This window comes from Octodon degus, unplaced genomic scaffold (genome assembly GCF_000260255.1).
Source record: "Octodon degus isolate 3935 unplaced genomic scaffold, OctDeg1.0 scaffold00118, whole genome shotgun sequence".
NCBI lineage: Eukaryota > Metazoa > Chordata > Mammalia > Rodentia > Octodontidae > Octodon > Octodon degus.
Window position 1 is genome coordinate 8,209,438 of NW_004524694.1, and position 20,775 is coordinate 8,230,212.

Consider the following 20,775-nt stretch of genomic DNA (forward strand, 5'->3'; position numbering starts at 1 on the left):
TTGTATATTTTGAGTTTTATTCACTCCTTCAGCTTCTTATACAAGGAGACAATATGATGTTTACACATGGGAGTCCAATTTATTTTAAGTGTCATCCATTTACCTCTAAATGTCCCAAGCTTATACTTCTTTATAACTGATTATCACTCCACTGTATAAAAGCACATCTTTTTTATCCATTCCTTAGTTGATGAGCATTTGGGCTGCTTCCAAGATCTAGTACAACAAATAGTTCTGCTATAAATATGGGTGCACATATATTGCTATGGTACAATGCTTCTCTTTGGAAAAAATACCCAGGAAGGAAATAGCTGGGTTAAATGGGCCATCTTCAAGGCTCCTGAAACTAAAGTAATACACCTCTTGGCTACATTATTTGGCCAACCCCAAGAAGGAATGTCTAGCTGCTCCCAGAATTCTCTGTTTCGAATTCCTAGCTTTTAGGATTTAAATCAAGGATTGATTTAAGTTAATTTACATTTTGTGTTAAATTCAGAAATGCGTGGGTGCAAAGAAATCTAAACTATATACTGATTATCTCAGGAGGATATGTAGCGCAATTTAAATGAACCGCCAAACACTTTTAACTGGCGAAGGGGGAGCACAGCTCCTGGCGGTGGGTCCCCTTGTTATTCCAGGAGTGAAGGCTGGGCGGGTAGGAAAGCACAAGGAAGGTTCTCCACCCTTGATGTTTTCTTCCTGTAATGGTAACCCGTGTGTCTTTTTACACATAACTATTCTTCCACAGCACGTGTTACAAATTTCCCTTCAGATCAACTTGAGGATAATATTAAGACGTATTTAGTGCAATTCCTTCTTTCTGTTTTGCAAACCAGCTGCAGCACCAAGGGCATAAATCCTTTGTGCTCCGAGCGAGGGAGGACTTTCAGGGTGCACCAGGACTATTGCTGGTTGGACGATTTCCTCTCGTTGGAGATTTATTGGAAAACTTATCTTGACCTTAAATTAAGCTCCACCCTTCACATTAGCCTACACTAACAACAAAATTGATGTGTTAGTCTAGCCTGTGCCTTCACTTTCCCTTGCTCAGAAATGGTTGGTGAAAAGGGTTGCCATTTAACTCCATCCTGCTAATGAACCTCCAAATATTATGTAGCAGTCCCTCACTTATCACTGAGGTTATGTTCCAGACACCCCTGCAGAAAGTGAAAATCAGAGAAGTAACAAATATATATATTTGATAAACCCTCCCCCACACTCCTATAAACCTTTCCCACAATTTTAAAAACACTTAATGTTAACTATTTTCTAAACTTGTAAACCTACATAATGCTAACATTTGTATACTGTACGGTACTGCAAAATCTCACGATATAGTGAAAAATCCTTAATGAATAACTTAGATTAATAGTTTTTGAAAACCCATGAAACAGTGAACCCATGAAAGTTGAACTGCAAAATAGCGAGGGACTACAGTATTGAGATTACCTTCTTGGGTAAAAATTCATCATTTGGAAACTTATGGTGGGGAAGAAAAGACTTTTCTGATATCTGTCCTGTGTAGTATTTTCCATGTAAAGAACGATTTATTTAAACAAATCCTTTAAAATATATAATTTTTTTAATAATTAGAAATCTATTCAATGGCCTATAAGAATTAACAAAACAAAAAGATAATACTGCTTGTTTTTTGGTAGACAAATAGGTGAGCCACCTTCATTTCTTGATTCCAACAAGGGGACTTTTATTCAACAAGTAGCGATTGAATGCTTTAACACTACTGTGCACAAAAGGTTGGCATGGGCCAGGGAGATAACACAGCAGCAGAAGCGCATGCCGGCAAGTTCAAGGTCCCAAATTTGATACCTCGTATAAATAAATAAACAAATAAATAAATAAAATGGGTTGTCATGAATAGTACCTTCTCTTCTTGATGAAATGTAAAATCATGATAAAATTATTAATATCCAATATCTATCTTTGTATACCTTCATATTGTCTAAGATATATGACATTGAATGTCAGGTTGTGGCAAAATATCATAAAAGGTGAAAAATAGAACCTGTGAGGAGACACAGAGCAAGGTAGGAAGGAGACGCCATCCTGATGGGCTGCAGTCATGAATGGAACTCAGTGAAGCCTTCTGGGAAGACTTAAGTACTCAGAAATCAGGGAGACCAACCAAATTAGATGCCACACTGGGAATCAGCCTTATGGAAAATCCCACCAAAACAAGTGCTATGCGAGGGAGTTTTTAAAAGGGAGTGGAACAGCCTTAGTGCTGCAGCTTACCTAACACTTCAGGTCCACAAAACCTGAAGGCAGAATTCATTCCTGCAGCTGCAGCCAGAACTCTGGGATAGACTCCTAGCCTCTGCCTCCCTCGCTAGAAACGGGAGCCCAGTGAGCAAGGTATTTGGAGATTAAGACATCAGAAGAAATGAGAGCCAGAAAAGCATCCAAAGAATGGAGACTGAGCTAACTCTGGGGACCTTTAGACAAGTAGAGATGGGGAAGGAATCTGGAGAAGGGGCGAGGAATGGGAGCTAGAAACTAGGGAACTAAAAATGACCAGTCTTTGGTGTTTGTATGAGCATCCCAAGCTTAAGGTAACGACTGCATCACAGATACTAATACAACATTTTTAAAGTGATGTGTGGGAAATTTTCTTTGAGATGATGCACAGGTAGGTATCGTCACTGAGCAAAAACTAAATGCTGATGAATATTAAACTGTTGTTCTCTACACAAGAGGATTTGGTGTAAGCAAGTAAGAAATTGTAAAATTTCTGTTATGTGAAAACTTCCGAAACTTCTGAAAACTTCTGCTGTGTAGAAAATGTAATATCCCCAGAAACAGCATCTGAAAGGCTAGTCCTGTGGGGCTCATATGAAATATACTGATGAGTGTGGTCATCAGGTTTTCCTTTGCTGAAGCACAATATCTGACATCCATTGCTTAATGGAAGAAAGCTTGCATTTAGTTCATAGTTTAAGGACATTCAGTCTATATTTGGTAGCAAAAAGAGCAGAAACTTCAGACAAAGGAGGAGGAGCAGATTGAAGCTACTTAGTTTACTGTGACCAGGAAGCATAGGAGAGCCACAGGCATGAGTGGAATATCTGACATCATACACACTTACCCCACCAAGACACACCCAGGAGCAAGCTTTGCCAATCTGGGAGACATTTCTTAATGTAATTTCATTGATATATCAGAATTAACAATCACAACATATTTGCCTGAGGGAATATCTTAAGCACATGTGAGAGATTGGCTTGACTTTTGTGTAGCAGAGAGCCATCAGAGTCATGACAAGGTAATCAGCAAGACCAGATAAGCAATGTTATAGTTATAGTAAATAAATATTAGCATGACAGTGATGGATCCTTGCTTTGCATTTCTGAGAAATACATAAAGAATTCTGGACTCTTGGATAGTAGTATATATTTAGCTACACTTAATAAATTCTAAATGAGAATATCAAGAGAACGTTGACTAATGACTCCATGTCACCTTGGAATGAACTGAGGCATAGGACTTGGTTCTTAATAATCTCCTGTTGCACATTTTGACAATGATTTGGCTGGGTACATGGAAAGCATACTGAAGAGATTTGAGGAGCAAACTGGCAGAAACATACCAAAACACAAATGCCAGTTACAAAATCATTAGAAAGAAAAATGTAGTCTCATTTCCATATAAACTGCACTTTGATTCAGAAAAAGAAATCTCGAGAATAGGAAAAAAAAATTCTAGCCAAAGCCCAATCACCAACCAAATGAACCCCCAAATCTCAGGAGAACTTTTAGTAACAACACAAACAGACTAATTCAATAAGGGGGGAGGGATACGAGCAAGAGCATCATTAGGGACCAGAATGTTCTGTCACTATGGGACACTGTTTTAGATGAGTTAGAGAAAAAGCATTAAGGGAAATAGTTAAAACCAAAAGTAGTAGGAATATTTTAAGGAATGTATAAGCCCAGACTAAATAAAAAGATGATTAATTTCTGACACTCACTGGAAAGCTAGAGTATGAACTGGCTGAAGAGAGTGAGAGCACCGAAGGATGAAGAATCTTGAGGGTGCCAGGCGCATCCAGAGCGCCCCACTGTGTCTGCTCCCTTGACGGAATTCAGTAAACCGAACGAACTCTGATCACCGAGGATCATCCGTTAAAAAATGCGTGAAACCAATGAATAAAAACTAAACCCATGAAAGAATGCCCGCAAATTTAAAAAAATAAATAAATATTTAGCTTCAAATGAATATAATCAATAGAACAGAAATCATCAGCCATTGAAAAAATAGAAGTTTATCTTAACATAATTACAAAAAAAATTGTTTGCTAGAAACAGAAGGAGCTGAGTCTGGTGGTGAATTTACAATCACAGCTATTGGGAAGCTGAAGCAGGTAGATGGCTAGTCCCAGGCAACTTAGTGAGACTCTGTCTCAAAAATACATACAAAAGTGCCTACATGTGTATGTACATGCATACACATATGTCTATATACAGGCATACACACATGTCTATATGCATGCATACACATGTACATACACACATATATACATAGACATGCACACAGTACATGAATACATACACATACCTGTACATATCTATGCACACATATGTAGACATATACTTGTGTACATAAATACATATGTGTGTAATACATGTACACACATGTACATAAACACATACATACATACATGCACAAGGGATTTAGCTCATTGGCAGTGCATTTAAATAGTACCCACAAATCTCTACACTTGATCCCCAGTAGGGAAAGCCAAAAGTAAAAGCAGGAAAAATTAGAAGTCTCCAAATGAAGATGTTTTAAATATAAAAATTGGTGTCGGGCCAGAGAGATAGCTCAATAAAATAAGTACTTGCCTGTCAAGCACAGGGTCCTGAGTTCAATCGCCATTACTTAAAAAAAATTAGTGTAAATGCATTAAGGAAACAGCATATAGAAAAATGAAAAATAGTAGAAAAATATAAAGGGAAAATATAAGAAAAAAGAAATATTTCTAGAAGTTGTGAACTTTACTTGACAAAAGAAAAATAATAATTAACAGAATGGAAATTACAGATTAATTAAAATAATTAAAATCAAAGGAAGAAACTCTCTAGGTTATATAAGAAAAATAAATTGTCTTGTGAATGTACTCAGAAAAATGTTGGTTACATTTCAATACGACACAAGGTCCAAACAAGACTGGTAATTTAAAAACTAAACCGAGGTTTATTCCTTGTTTGTAGTACTTATCTACCTTGGAGGACTCTCTTCAATTTTATGCTCAGACAGGAACCCATGAGAATGAATCATGTCCTGATTTTAAGAGAAGCAAAAGTAACAAACTGCATGAGATATTTTATTTTCATTTATTTTATTTCTTTTTTATTATTTTCGCATGTGGTATTTTGGAAATAAATTGCTTTTTTCATATTTAGAGGTAGCACACACTACTTCTATCTCACTAGCCAAAGCAATTTGCAAGTTTGAGGTCTCAGTTCAAAACTGAAAACAAATGAACACCACTAAAGAGAATATACAGAAAGAATAGGGAGGATCATATTGAAAAGACAAAGAGGAACTGAACTACACTCAGTAGTTGAAAATCAGAAAAATGCAAATGGGAATAATATATATGTATGTATATGTATATATAATATATATGATAATGTATGTATATATAATATATATGATAATATATGTATATATAATATATTATGCAATGTACTTCAAATATGCATATGCATCAGTATAAAATTATATATATATATGCGCACTATAATTATATTTTAATGAAAATATATCAGTACCTCTACAGTAGACTTAAATTTATAGAATTCATGGTCATAATTCATCATAGGAAATTTTAATGCAAGTTATACTCAGTAACAAATATGTGAGACACAGATATTTCTACACAGAAAATTACACGGTGTTCATATATTTTGATTAAATAATGTTTTGAAGAAAGTAAATGTACCTTAATAATTTTATGATTAACAAAGTATTCATTCAGCCATATATTAGGAATTGTCAAGTGTGTAAAAGTATACTTAAGCATTTACAGTGAGAAAACTCCTGAAATTTACCATATCTAGATACAAAGTAATCAATAACAGAGGAATATGGAGACCTACAGCCTAAAAATAACTACACAGAATATTAACTCTATTCGATAGGGTAAATTTTAAATTACAGATTCATAGCAAAGTAAATGGTACATTACATGACTAATTAAAATAAGAATTCCATTAAAAAAATCAAGTAGTGGGAGAAAGGATGGAAGGAAGAAAGTGAGCATCAATACATAGAAAAAATTTTAAAACCCTCTAAATTTATTATAATTCTTTTTATTTAATGTAAAGCAAATATCACCCAATCATCATCACATCATAAATTAATATTTTACACAAATACAGAGGTTTTTTTTTTTTTCAGGTAGCAAGATGTTTTCACAAAAAAATAGGAAAAAATGTTAAAAAAAAAAAAAAAGATATAGGGCTAGCTAGACAGTTCAGTGGACTAAAGCACCTGCTTAGGCAGGCACTGGGACCTGTATTCCCATCCTGGGCATGCCAGCCCCACCCCCGGGGCATGCTTAGACTGCAGTTGAGACTAGGAGTGGTGCAGCATGCCTGTAACTTCAGCTCTTGGGAGGCTGAAAAACAGGAGGATCACGACAAGTCCAACCTACATAGCGAGACCCTGTAGACCTTGTACTAAATACTATATATATATATATATATATATATATATCCCCAAATGCATATCACAAGTGTATATTAATAAAACAATTAATAAAAGAATAAATGGAGAATAATCCATGGATTTGAAAGTAATATAAGAGAACCTCAGTTTAAAAAATTATTTCTGGTAAAAATTTATCTTAAGAATTTAAAATAATTTTGATTAAATTATTTTACACACAACTTAGTTTTCTCTCAAATGGCTAGAAATTAATCAATGATGTAGTTTTCCCAAGTTACTTCCTAGATAGCTGGTGAAGTCCTTTTAGAATGTGGTATTATATACTCAGGTATTTACTTAAACCTATGCATTTTGTTGTTGTTTTTGGAAACAGGTCTTACCGTGTACTTGGCACTGGCCTTGAACTCCCTACGTAGCCCAGCCTCGCCTCGAACTCATGGTGATCTGCCGCCTCAGCCTCCTACAAGCTGAGATCACAGCTGTGCGCTTCCACAGCCAGCAGCCCATGAATTTACAACCAAAGGCCAAGCATGTGATACAGAAATCAGTTTGAAAGGGAGAGACCAAAGGAAGGTAAGTGGTGGGAATATCTGTCTTTCGAGATGACCTCTGACTCTACATGGGCTACTTTTACACTAGTCATTTACCTCTTTGAGGCTGCACAGGAGGGAGCACAGTCTTTCTTCTGCTTTCTCATAAGGAAAATATAGGAAAAGTATTTGAGGACCGTTTTCTCACCAACAGCGAACAACGTATGATAGAACTGGCATCTATAATAATTTAGCATGATGATAAGTATGCGTTTGTCAATCTACATAGCTAGGAAATAAGTTTTTTAAGAAATTTTGAGGATGTACCAGAATAAATTGAGAGAGATTAGGTAAAAAACAACTCTTTCACAATAGCATTGAAAACAATTAAATACCTGGAAATCAATCTAAAAAACAAGGGAAAAAATCTCTACAATGAAGACTATGGTACTCTGAAAAAGGACATCAAAAATGATAGCAGATAATGGAAAGATATCCCTTCCTTTTAGGTATGAAGAGACAATGTAGTAAAAATGGCTATATACCAAAATTATTATAAAGATTTAATGCAAAATCCAATCAAAATACCAATAGCATGCCTCTCATAACTAAAGAAAACATTCACAAAATTCATTTGGAACCAGAAGAGACCTAGGATAGCAAAGACAATTCTGGCAAGAAAATCAAGGAGGAGGACATAACAATCTTGTAATAGAAATTATACTACAAATCTACTGTGAAGACATAGCATGGAACTGGAAGAGAAAAAGGACTGGAGGATCAGTGGCATAGATTAGAAGATGTGTATCCAACTACAAGCACAGGTAGCCACATTATTTTTGAAAAACAGGCCAAATGCCATCACTGGAAGAAAGCCTCTTTAAGAAGTAGTGCTGGAAAAACTGGCTTTCCACAGGTTGAAGACTAAAACTAGACTCATGTCTATCATCTTGCCCTAAACTAAAATCAACTTGGATCAAAGATTTAAATATTAAAACCAAAACATTGTATCTAATGGAAGATAGAATAGGTAGAACTCTGGAAAATGTAGTTGCAGGCAAAGAACTCATAAACAAAAACCCAACTCTATGGGAGTACTACAAAGAGTCAACAGCTGGGATCTCATCTTATTAAAACCTTTTTGACAGAAAAGAAAAATTCCACACAGTGTGGAAAACAATTTTATCCAGTTGTTCCTCAAACAAATGACTAATATTTAGCACATACAAACAATTTCAAAAGTAAAAACAGACTCTCAAATTTAAAGACACAATCAAAAAATGGGCATCTGGGATGACTACACACTTGTCAGATGAATAACTAGAAATGGCAAATAAATAGATTATTTAATGTTCAGCATTACTGGATATTTGAGAGTTGTAAACTATTGCAATGCTGAAATTGCATCCTGATCCAGGAATAATGGCTATTATCAAATCAATCAATATAGCATAACTGCATAAAATGATTTCAGCATACCCAAGAAAGTGTTTTCATACCTAGAAAATTCAAATGTTTTGAATCTGAGATCAAGAATTTGGATGAATACAGTTTGTTCAATTTTTTCTATCTTTTTGTGCTATTTTATTCCAGCCATGTCATGACTTGCAGCAGCAAATCTAAAGTTCTCCAACTTTTTTTTTTATATTGGCTGCAACCTTTGTTTTATATTGACTTCCTTGCCCTTGAGCTTCTTTTTGTCTTTTTATTGGATACAACATTGCAGTTTTCAGGCATAAACAAGAAAATGCCCCCATGTCGCTAATCTTTGACCACAGGTTTAGCCTTAATGAAGTTTCAGAATGAGACACTTTCGTTCTCCTGTTTCTAACAGATTGATGTCTACAAGAAGTTGACGTTTCATTCTTAATGTTTTGAATCTTTGGATCCCACTCCCCTTTCTTTCTTCTTTCAAACCATTAAGTCTCTAATAATGTTTATTCTCCTCTGTACTTGTATTATTGCACTTAAGATAGCTTCTCCCCATATACATCAACATTCTCAATGTTAGGTTACCAACAAGACCTCTAGAAGCAGTTGAAATGCTAACATTTTCTTTCCAAACTTCCAGTGCATCAGGTCTCTCTGCCACTTTGCACCATTCTCATAAATGTAACATTATTAATTATCATGGTATATAACATAAGTATATTATGCTTTTGCCATGCAAAGTAACCCTACAAAACTTGGTGAATAACTTAGAATGAACTACTTACTTGAGTTACTTGGATTTATCACTTACAAAATTCTGTTCCAAGTGCTGTACATAAATACACCCACATTCAAGAGTTTATATTTTCTTTGATCATCCCAGGAAATCTTGTTTAGTAGAGATAAATGACATTCTCAAGGAATATTTAAGAAAAACCAATGTTGTCTAAAAGGAGAGAGAGATAGTGAGAGAGAGAGAGAGAGAGAGAGAGAGAGAGAGAGAGAGAGAGAGAGAGAGAGAACCCCGTTGGAAGGTTTTCCACACTGCCACAACCACTGTGGAAGTGAGTGTGGTTATTCTTCAAAAAGCTGGGACTAGAGGTTTCATTTGACCCGGATATTCCCATTCTTAGTATCTTCCCAAAAGAACTAGAAGCGTGATACCACATTGATACATGCCCACTTACATTTCTATCAGCACAGTTTATAATAGCTACATCTTGAAAACAACTTAACTTCTGATCAACTGATGAATGGACAAGAAAGATTTTTTAAGTATACAGTGGAGTATTGCTCACTCATCGAGAAAGAAAAAATTGGCACTTTTATGGCTACTCTTCCCTGAAATAAATTGGAAACACACGAATAAATATTACATTGTTTCTCTGGTGTGAGAACCAGGAAGTGCAAATAAGAACCAAAATGTAAATAGATTGTCTGCATTACTTTTCTCTCACTGCTGGGACCCAATACCTTATGCCCACAATTAAGGAAGGAAAGGTTTACTTAGCTCCCAGCTCATGGAGGTTCCAGTCCATGCTTAGCTGGTCCCAAGGCAGACTGAAGCATGGCAGCGGGGAGCAGTTCACGGTGGCAGAAAGCAGCAAAAAGCAAAGGCAAAAGGGAGGAGCAAAGGCGTCAGTGGCAACAGGGAGCAAATCCGTCTTCTTGATATTGCATTCAGGGCGTCTGCCTCAAGCTGGGTGTAATCTTCATACCCATAATCCCAGAAGCACTCATCCCAGCACTGAATCGCGAATTAATCTCAAACTCTAGAAGTCACCCCCATAACTGCGTGGGCTTTGGAGGTAACAATCTGACACAAACCATAACGTTCCATCTCTGCCCCCCCCCCAAAGACTCATTCACACTGTTATGCAAAAAAAGACATTTTAGTTCATCTATAAGATTTGCCAAAGCCCTAATATTTTCAGCATTGCTGAAAAGTCCAAGTCCCAAGTCTCCTCTGAGATCCAAGCAAAGCCTTAGCTGTGAGCCCCTCTACAAATACATAAGAAATTACAATATGGGCTTACAGTGGTCAGCCCCAGAGTTGGATGAGGAAGTGCGAGGCGAGTGTCTGCACACTGGAGACTGAAGGATTCAGTCCAAGGTCTGGAGCTCAGTGCAGTGTTCTGGGCGAGTCTGTACCGGGAGGCTGATGGGTCTGCAGGAGAAGGCTGACGAGTCTACACAAGAAGGCTGAAGGACCGAAGGCAGAAGCCAAGGTCTGTGCTAGAAGCTACAAGACGGCATCTAAGCAGTGCGAGTGGATTGCAAAGACCAGAACTCCTCCCCAAAATGGAATCTTCCATCCTTTCAGAATTCCCTTTTATATCCTTTAAGTAATAAGTCATTCTAGGGTGAGGAATCGCTTAGCTAGTTTAGTTAAGCTTTTAACTTCTCAAGTTGACACAACTGATCAACCACTACAATCCACCCCTTATCAACTTGGCAACTAGACATACTTCTTTAAAACAGTCTCCAGATACAAAGACATGCTCATAAACATTTCACAACTTCAACATTAGCACAGATTTAATAAAACTTAAGAACCAGTATTAAAACCATCAATATTATAACAGAACCATATAAGGGTGAAAATAGTAGTTATAATCTCTTATCTGTAGCTGGTTATGGATCCATGGCTGGTATTTAGAACCTTCAACTTCCACAACCCATTCTGTAGTCCTTTGGGCTTCAGCAAGCACTTCCACGGGTCTTTCTGCTTTCCCTGGTGTAGTGACCCTTACCTTCATTCCTGAGTCCTCAGAACCATTTGTCATTGCACCTGTATTAGGTTGTTGTAGTTTCCACTGGCTTTAATAACAGGGACTGGCAATACTAAGAGGTTCCCTATGGGATCTCTAACACGCCATGTATATTCTTCCTTTCCTCCATTATGGAGTAGTTAACCAGTTTCACCTTGTTAGCCTGGGTCAATCACCCTGACTACACTGCGACTCCCTTTTTAGCTTGTTTCCTCAGAGGCATGAGGAAACCAAAGTGACTAGGAGGTAAATCTTAGCTTCCACCTCAATGGTATCATTGTGCTTTCTGGTACAAGCCTTACCCCCTCAGGAACTAGGACTTCCAGTCCAGCCAAATATAAGGTCATGAGCACAGGAATCAAAAGTTTTGCTAGTGGATCACTAGGGGTAATGGCGAGTGGTGCCATTCCTAGTCCCACTCCTTGATTCTTCAACCTATGAATCTTGGATATGGAGGACACTATATGGAGGATGCTGATCCAAAGCATAGTCAGCCTTTTGAAGCACCTTACCCCCACCCTGCAAACTATTTGGAACTATAAACTATGTGGGAACACCTCTCCATAAGGATGAAGAATGTAAAAATAATTTACCCCCACCCTGCAAACTATTGCCATCTAGCTGGTGCTGTAACTGTATCTTCAAAAGACCATTCCACCTTTCAATCAATCCAGCTGCTTCTGGATGGTAAGGGACATGATAAGACTAGTGAATTCCATAAGCATGAGCTCGGGCTGGAGAGATGGCTCAGTAGTCTAAGGCACCTACTTAGAACAAGCTTAGCAAAGCATCAGGGACCGCGGTTCAATCCCCCAGCACCACATGCCAGCCAGCCCCGCCCCCTGGTGGGCTGAGCTGGCCGCACACACAACACTCTCTCTCTCTCTCTCTCTCTCTCTCTCTCTCTCTCTCTCTCTCTCTGTCTCAAATAAATAATTAAAAAAAAAGCATGAGCTCACTGCTCTACTTCTTTGGCTACAAAATGTGTTCCTTGATCAGAGGCAATACTGTGTGGAATTCAGTGTTGGTGGATAAGGCATTTTGTAAGTCCACATATGGTTATTTGACTGAAGCATTACCTGCAGTAAAGGCAAATCCATATCAGAATATATGTCTATGCCAGTGAGGAAAAAACACAGTCCCTTCCATGATGGAAGTAGTCCAATATAATCAGCCTGTCACCAGGTCACAGGTTGATTGCCCTGGGGTATGGTGCCACTGGGTGTTGGTCTCTTTTGCTGCCATATTGGGCATTCACCAGTGCCTATAGCTAAATCAGCCTCGGTGAGTGAGAGTCCATGTTCCTGATCCCATGCATAACCTCCATCCCTGCCACCAGGGCTATTCTGGTCATGGTCCCACTGGGCAATGACCGGTGTCTGAAGAAGGAGGTTGGCCACTATTACTGAAGGGGTCATCTTATCCACTTGATTTTTAAGTCCTCTTCTGCAGATTTCACCTTTTGATGAATGCTTACATGGAAAAAAATATTTTTACATTATTCACCCTTATGGAGAGGTTTACCCACATACCTCTTCCCCAAATATCTTTGTCACTGATTTTCCTATCATGCTCCATCCAAGTTCCTGGCCATCTGGCCTGTCCTTTGGCTACAGCCCATGAGTCAGTATATAGTCACACATCTGGCCATTGCTTCTTCCAGGCAAATGTACGACCAAGTGCACTGCCTGAAGTTCTACCTATTGTGACCATTTCTCTTCACCACTGTCCTTTAGTGACATCCCAGAAAGGGGCTGTAATGCTGCCATTATCCAATTGTAGGTGGGGCCTACATAGTGTGCAGAGCCATCTGCAAACCAGGTCCTTGTCTTGTCTTCCTCTGGCAGCTGATTCTAAGGTACACTCCACAGTGCCACAGGTGCATGCTGGGAAACAGAAGGCAATGTAGCAGATGTAGGAGCCATAGGTATCTGGGCAACTTCCTCATGTAATTTACTTGTACCTGCTGGACCTGCCCTGGCTCTCTCACAAATATACCACTTCCATTTAATGATAAACTGTTGCTGAGCACATCCAACCTTATGATTCAATGGATCAGATAATACCCAGGCCATGATAGGCAACTCAGGTCTCATGGTGACCTGGTGTCCCATAATCAAGTGTTTATTTTCCACTAAGGCCCAGTAGCAGGCCAAGAACTGTTTCTCAAAAGAAGAGTATGTGACTTTAGATGATGGCTGAGTCTTGCTCCAAAATTCTAAGAGTATCTGCTGAAATTTACCTATGGGGGCCTGCCAGAAACTCCGAAGAGCATCACAATCTACCACTGACACTCCAAGTCCCATTGGGTCTGCTGGATCATATAGTGCCGGGGACAGAACAGCCTGAACACCCACTTGGACCTGTTGCAGGGCTTTCTCCTCTTCTGGGCCCCACTCAAAATTAGCAGCTTTCTGAGTCACTCTGTAAATAGGCTAGAGTAAGGTACCTAAGTGAGGAGTATGTTGTCACCAAAATCCAAATGGACCTGCTAGGCACTCTGCCTCTTTTTTGTTCATTGGGGAAGCCAGATGCAACAACTTATCTTTTACCTTAGAAGAAATATCTCTATGTGCTCCACAGCCCTGGAATCCTAGAAACTTCACTGAGATAGAAGGACCTTGAATATTTGTGGGATATATTTCCCATCCTTTGGCTCTCAAATGCTGTGCTAAGAAATCCAAAGTGGGTGACACCTCCTCTGTGAAAGAGGAAGAAACTATTAAAAAGGAAAGAGGGAGTAGGGAGAAGAGAGGGGGAAATGAGGGTAGGGATAAGAAAACTACATGAGTAAAAAGAATAAAATGGAATTAAAGCTTTGTAAGTAAGGAGTGTTAAAGGGATAGGAGGGGAATGGGGAAAAAGAAGAATCAAGATATATTATGAGCAGGTTAAAGTTCCCCCCCACTTTTTTTTTTTGAAGGGACCAGGGATTGAACTCAGGACCTTGTGTTTTCCAGGCAAGTGCTTATTCTACCGAGTTATCTCCCAGGCCCAAAAATTCCTTATGGTGAATGTATATATAATTCTGCAAGGAAAATATTCATTGTATTCTGTCAGAATAAGAATTCTAGTGATATTCAAACAGTTAGGGCAATATGTTAAATGAACTAGTATCTAAAATTCATATCTCTTTTGATATTACCATATTAAGAAAATGATTCTTTAATAAAAACATAATGATTAAGCATTTACTATTTCAAAGCATCTCTCTTTATTATTTTATGTTATTCTTCTTTAGGAAAGATAAATACATTTCTTAAGCTACTGATACATTTTATAAATTAATAAATAAATGTGCCAGAGATAAACACGGCTTTGTAAAGAGAACATGAAGATGTGACAGGAAGATAAAAGTTTAATAACTAAATTTAGAGAAAACTGTAAAATAGTTTCTTCTAGTTAAGTTCAAATTGCACAATAGAACCGACGATAAGTCCTGAAATACTGCAGTGCAGTTTACAATAAATTTTTGTTTAAGATTTTGATTTCTTTGTTTGGGGTTGTTTTATGTCTTATCCACATTATTCAAAAGTATTTCAACGGGCTGATGAGATGGCTCAGTGGTCTAAAACACCTACTTAGAACAAGCTTAGTAAAGCACAGGGACTGCGGTTCAATCCCCCAGCACCACATGCCAGCCAGTACTGCCCCCTGGTGGGCTGAGTTGACCACACACACACACACACACACACACACACACACACACACATACACAAATAAGTAAATTTAAAAAAAGTATTTCAAGTCGCTTTAACAACTCACAAATTCTTTATTCAGACTTCTATCCAATCTTAGTCACCTCCCTTTTTAAAATTTTATTTTATTTTATTTTGAAGAGGAACAACAAAAGCAAAAACAGAAAAGAAAAAAGACAGAAACAGGATAACATACAACAATGTGTATGTTACAGATTTTCAATACAGGAATAGCTAATAAACAATGGTTCTTATATTATCTATTTTTGTTATCAAGTCTGTTGCTCAGATTAACAGATATAGTTATGCAAGACTGGGGAAATAATTGAATATTGGTGCTTGCTTTCAAGAAATCTTTTTCCTTGACTTTTTTGTTTTAATTTATTTCACAGAAAGTATAATGATTGATGAGACATTAGAAATGGTACACATTGAGAAGACCAAGCTGAGAGGCACTCGACCATGAGTTTGTATTACACACTGCTGTGCTCTATGTAGTTGCTCAGATCGCAGATAGCAGCATCCAGTTAATCAAGATGAAAATTCTAAACATTAACTGCTGTTTTCAAAAACACTAATGGAAATTATGCGTGCAATCATCCTGTGAATATGTACTTGCACATGTTTCCCTCTTTCCTTTTTACCTATCTTTTTTCATTTCTCTCATCTTTGTTGTTTAATCTTTAAGTTCAGTTTCTTTCTCTTTTACTGTATCTGTTACACCTTTCAGGTTTTATTTATTCATTCAGGTTCTTACACTAGGAAGAAAATACAATACTTATACATGTGAGTCTGATTTATTTCACTTATTAGAGTTATTTCCTTTCTGGATATTTTCCTGAATGAACTGAAAACTTCACACCATAGTGATATATGTGCACCATGTTTATAGCAGAACAATTTGTGACAGCCAAATCGTGGAAACAACCAGAATGCCCATCACTTGAGGAATGGATGAAAAAGATGTGGTATTTTTATACAACGTAGTACTACTCATCTATATAAAAAGACAAACTCAAACACTTTATAGGTAATTGGATGCAACTAGAGGCTAAACTCCCTTATTTTTATAAGGAACCCTGAAACAAATGTTCTAGTGTTTGAGATTCATTGCTCTTTTACTCCACAGCATAAATCTTTTTCCCATTTTGTTTTCTTTGAGGGACACCAAAAATTTTCCTCTCAGACTTCAGATAAGGATACTCTCTATGGGTGAAGATGTCTGAAGGGCAACATGTAAACTCAGATTTTGAGCTTAAATGCAGCTCTTCTCAGAGAAAAAGCCTAGATTTTACACATAAACTAAGCATTTAGAAAAAAAAAATGAAACCTTATGTGCAGTGTATCTTGAACACTTGTTGAAATATCCAGTATTTTTTTTATCAGAAGTCAATCTGCATATGATTTCATGTTCATTGTGTTTATATGGACAAAGATTTTCCTGTCACAGCCTTGGTCAAAGAGAGAAGCTGACTAGCTTTACATTTTTGGACTGGGAATCGAACTGGGGATCTTGATTTTGCCAGGTGGGCACTTAAGCGGCTAAGCTATATCCCTGGTCCATTTGGCATCATTTTATTATCATTAATAAGCTCATCAGTACCACTTATACATAATGATAGCATTTATCATAGGGAATTGGTAACTGTAAATTCTATGTCTTGATTCCTTGCTTTCTCCTGCTACCATTACTGCAAATGCAATAAATGCAAAACACTGCTGATGGAGCAAACCCTACACCATCACTGGTGCTTTATTTTAATTTAAGTAGATACTTACAATTCACTTAAATATATTGCTTTCTATGATTTTTAACCTATTTTCTGCTTTAATTTCCCTTTGCCTTCTGTTGCTAAAACTTACCATTTAAAACTCATTGTTTTTTCTTTTTAAATTTCACTGTTAAAATTTAATTTTATATTATTTGAAAGAGTAAAAACAAAAGCAAAAATAAATAGCAAAAAGTAAGACAGAAACAGAGTAACATACAATACATATGGTACATATTTTCAAAGCAAGAATATCAGATTAGGAATGGTTGTTATATTATGTATTTTTATCGCCAAATTTGTTTCTCAGATTAACAGATATAGGTTTACAAAATTGGACAAGTAAGTGAACATTAACACTTAATTTTTTTTTTGTTTTTTCTGGCCTACCTCACCCAGGGGGAGGGGCTAGCATGGCACGTGGTGCCAGGATCTAACTTCAGTCCCTGCACTTGCCTAAGCAGGTGCTTTAGTCTGCTGAGCTACCTTACAGACTCAAAATTACTTTCTATAAACTTTAGTAATTTTTAATTTTTTCCTGACCTATTTACTTCACTATTTTTTGTTTATTTAAAAAAGTATAACAATACTTTTTATACATTAATTTTATTGAGAAAGAATTAATAATGAGACAATTTCAAAAAGGTTAATATGACAATTAAAATGTTCCATATTGTTGTCTTTGAAGCATAAAACATTAGAAGCAGCACACATTTAGAAGACCAAGATACTAGGTATTCAACAATTTTTTTTCTTTGTTTGTTTGTTTTTTGTCTTTTGGCAGAACCAGGGATTGAACTCAGGCCCTTACATGTGCCAGGGAAGCACTTATTCCTCTGAGCCACCTCCCCAGGCCCTCAACAGTAGTTTTTGTATTGCGCATTGCTGTCTTCATTGTAGTTGCTCAAATTGCACATATTAATACATAGAGTTAGTCAAAGTGCAAATATAAAATATCAACTGCAATTTTCAAACTGATTTAAATTAGTTCTACAATCATCTCAGTGATCTTGTATGTATACACAAATGATTTTACTCCCTCCTTTTCTTTCCTGCATTTTCTCCTTTCCTTCATCTTCATTATTCATTTCTTATATTCAGTATCTTTCCATTACACTGTATCTAATATACCTTTCAGATTTCATTTTTTCTTTCAGGTTCTTACACTAGGGAGATAATACAAGATGTACACATGTGTGTCTGATTTATTTCACTATGAGTACAGTCTCTAGACGCATCCATTTATCTATAAAGCCTCTAGTTTCTTTTTTTATAACTGAGTACTATAATACTCTATTGTATAAAAGTACCATGTCTTTCTTATTCATTACTCAGGTAATGGACATTTTAGTTGTTTCCAAAATTTGGCTATGACAAATTGTGCTGCTATAAGCATGGGTGAGTATATATCCCTATGGAATGATGGTTTTAGTTCTTTTAGAAAAATATCCAGAACAGACATAGCTGAGTTGAATGAGACTTCTAATCCTAATTTTTTTGAGGAATCACCACTCTGATTTCCATGGTGGTTATACCAGTCTTCATTCCCCACAACAATGGAGAAGTTTTTTTTTTTGTTTTTTTTTTTGCCACAGCTTCTCCAGAATTTGTTACTAGTTGATTTCTTTATGACGGCCATTCTTTCTGGGGTGAGATGACATCACCCCTGATAGTATGTGCTTTAATTTACATTTCTCAAATGATCAGTGATGTGTGTCAATTATTTATTTATTTATTTACCAATTGTATTTCTTCCTCTGAGAAGTGTGTATTCATTTCAATTATCCATATTTTGATTCGGTCTTTAAATTTTGGACATTTAATTTTTTTTAGTTCTTTATATATTATAGATAGAAATCCTTTGGGTGATTGTTGGTTAAGATTTTTCCAAATGTGTGGGTTGTCTTTTCATTGTGTTGGTGATTTCTGTTGATGTGCAGAAAGTTCTCAGAAAGATGAGATCCCAGTTTTTGATTCTTTGAAGTGTTTTCCATGTGGTTTTGTTTTTACTCACAAATTCTCTATGTACCTATATGTCTTCAAGATTTCCATCTACTTACTCTTCTAGTAGATGTAGTGTTTCTGTTTTAATATTTAGATCCTAAATATATTTTGACTTTAATTTGGTGCATGGTGATAGACCTGTATCTAGTTTTGGTTTTGGGTATGTGGCAAACCAGTTTTTCCAGCACCCTTTGTTAAAGAGGCTGTTTTTCTTCCAATGAGCATGTTTGGCCCATTTATCAAAGTTGAGGTGAGTAAGTGTATTTTTAGTTATAGTTTCATCTCCTGACTGGTTTCATTGATCCCTGGGTCTCCTTTTTTTTTTTTCACCCAGTATCATGCTCTATAGTATAATTTCAAGTCAGGCATTTCCTTTGTTGCCCAGGATTGCCTTTTTTATTCTAGGGCTTTTCTGGTTTCAAAAAATTTTAGGAATGTTTTGTCTAAATATGCAAGGTACATTGATGGTATTTTGAAAGGGATTGCATTAAAACTGTATAAAAATTTTGTGATAATATACATTTTCATAATGTTGGTTCTTACTATCCAGGAGCAAGGAATAATTTTCCATTTTCTGAAATCCTCTTCAATCTCTTTTTTCAGAGTACTGTAGTTTTCATTGTATTGATATTTTACTTCCTTTATTAAATTGATTCCAAATATTCCATTTTTTGGGTGCTATTGTGAATGGTATTATTTATCTAATTTCTAAGTGAGTTCATTATCTGTGTAGAGGAATGCTATTTATTGTTTGGGTGTTGATTCTATGTCTTGCTATGCTACTGGATGTATTTATTAATTGTAGGAGCTTCCTGGTGGAGTTATTTGTGTCTTCATGTAGAGTATCATGTCATCTGTGAACAATGATACTTTAACTTCTTTCTTACCTATTCTTACTTCTTTTATTTCTCTCTCTTTTCTGCATAATCTTCTGAAAGGTTTGCTGCATTCTATTTGCTAGCATTTTATTGAGAAATTTTGCATCTATGTTCATGATGGAGATTGGCCTGTAATTCTCTTTTTTGCTCAGTCTGTCTCTGTTTTTGTTATCAGTGCAATACTTTCCTCCAGGAATGATTTTGGGAGTATTACTACATTTCAACTTAATTGAAGAGTTTGAGGAATACTGAGCTTAAATTTTTCTAAATTAGTTGTAGAATTCAGCTGTGAATCCATAAGGACCTGTGTTTTTCTTTATTGGTAGATTTTTTTTATTACACGTTCAATTTCATCCCCAGATATTGGGTTATTCAGAGTTTTTATATCTTCTTGATTCAATTTTGGTAATTTGTACCTATCTGGGAAGCTGTTTATTTCTTCTGTGTATTTGATTTTGTGAGAATAACAATTTTCAAAATACCTTTTGATGATTTTCTGCATTTCCACAAGATGTGTTGTAACTTCACTCTTTTCATTCCATCTTGCTTGAATTTGAGCTTTTTCTTTCCCTTTTTGATGAGGTTGGCTACAGATTTGTCAATTTTATTTCATCTTTCAAAGAACCAGCTCTTTGATTCATTAATTCATTGTATTGTTTTCTTTGCCTCAATTGCATTATTTACTGCTTTAATCTTTATAATTTCCTGCCTTCTTTGAGCTTTAGGCTTGGTTCATTCTTTTTCTAGAACTTGAGATCCAGTATTATTTATTTTTTCCAGTTCTGTTTTCCTAATGTATGAGTTCACAGCTATAATTTTCCCTCTGAGACCTACTTTCATTGCATTCCTCAAAGTCTGTAAAATATGTTCGCATTTTTGTTGGATTGTAGATAATTTTTAATTTCTTGTTAATTTCATCTGTAACCCATTGGTTGCTGAGGAGCATGTTACTTAATTTCCATATGTTTCTGTGTTTGTTTTGTCATCAGTTTCTGATTTCAATG

At 36.4% G+C, this 20,775-nt stretch overlaps 1 pseudogene; it reads right to left on the reverse strand.

Moving 5' to 3' along the window:
- Positions 1–12,377: 12,377 nt before the first annotated feature.
- LOC105743348 overlaps positions 12,378–20,775 on the reverse strand; it is an 11,093-nt pseudogene continuing 2,695 nt past the window's right edge.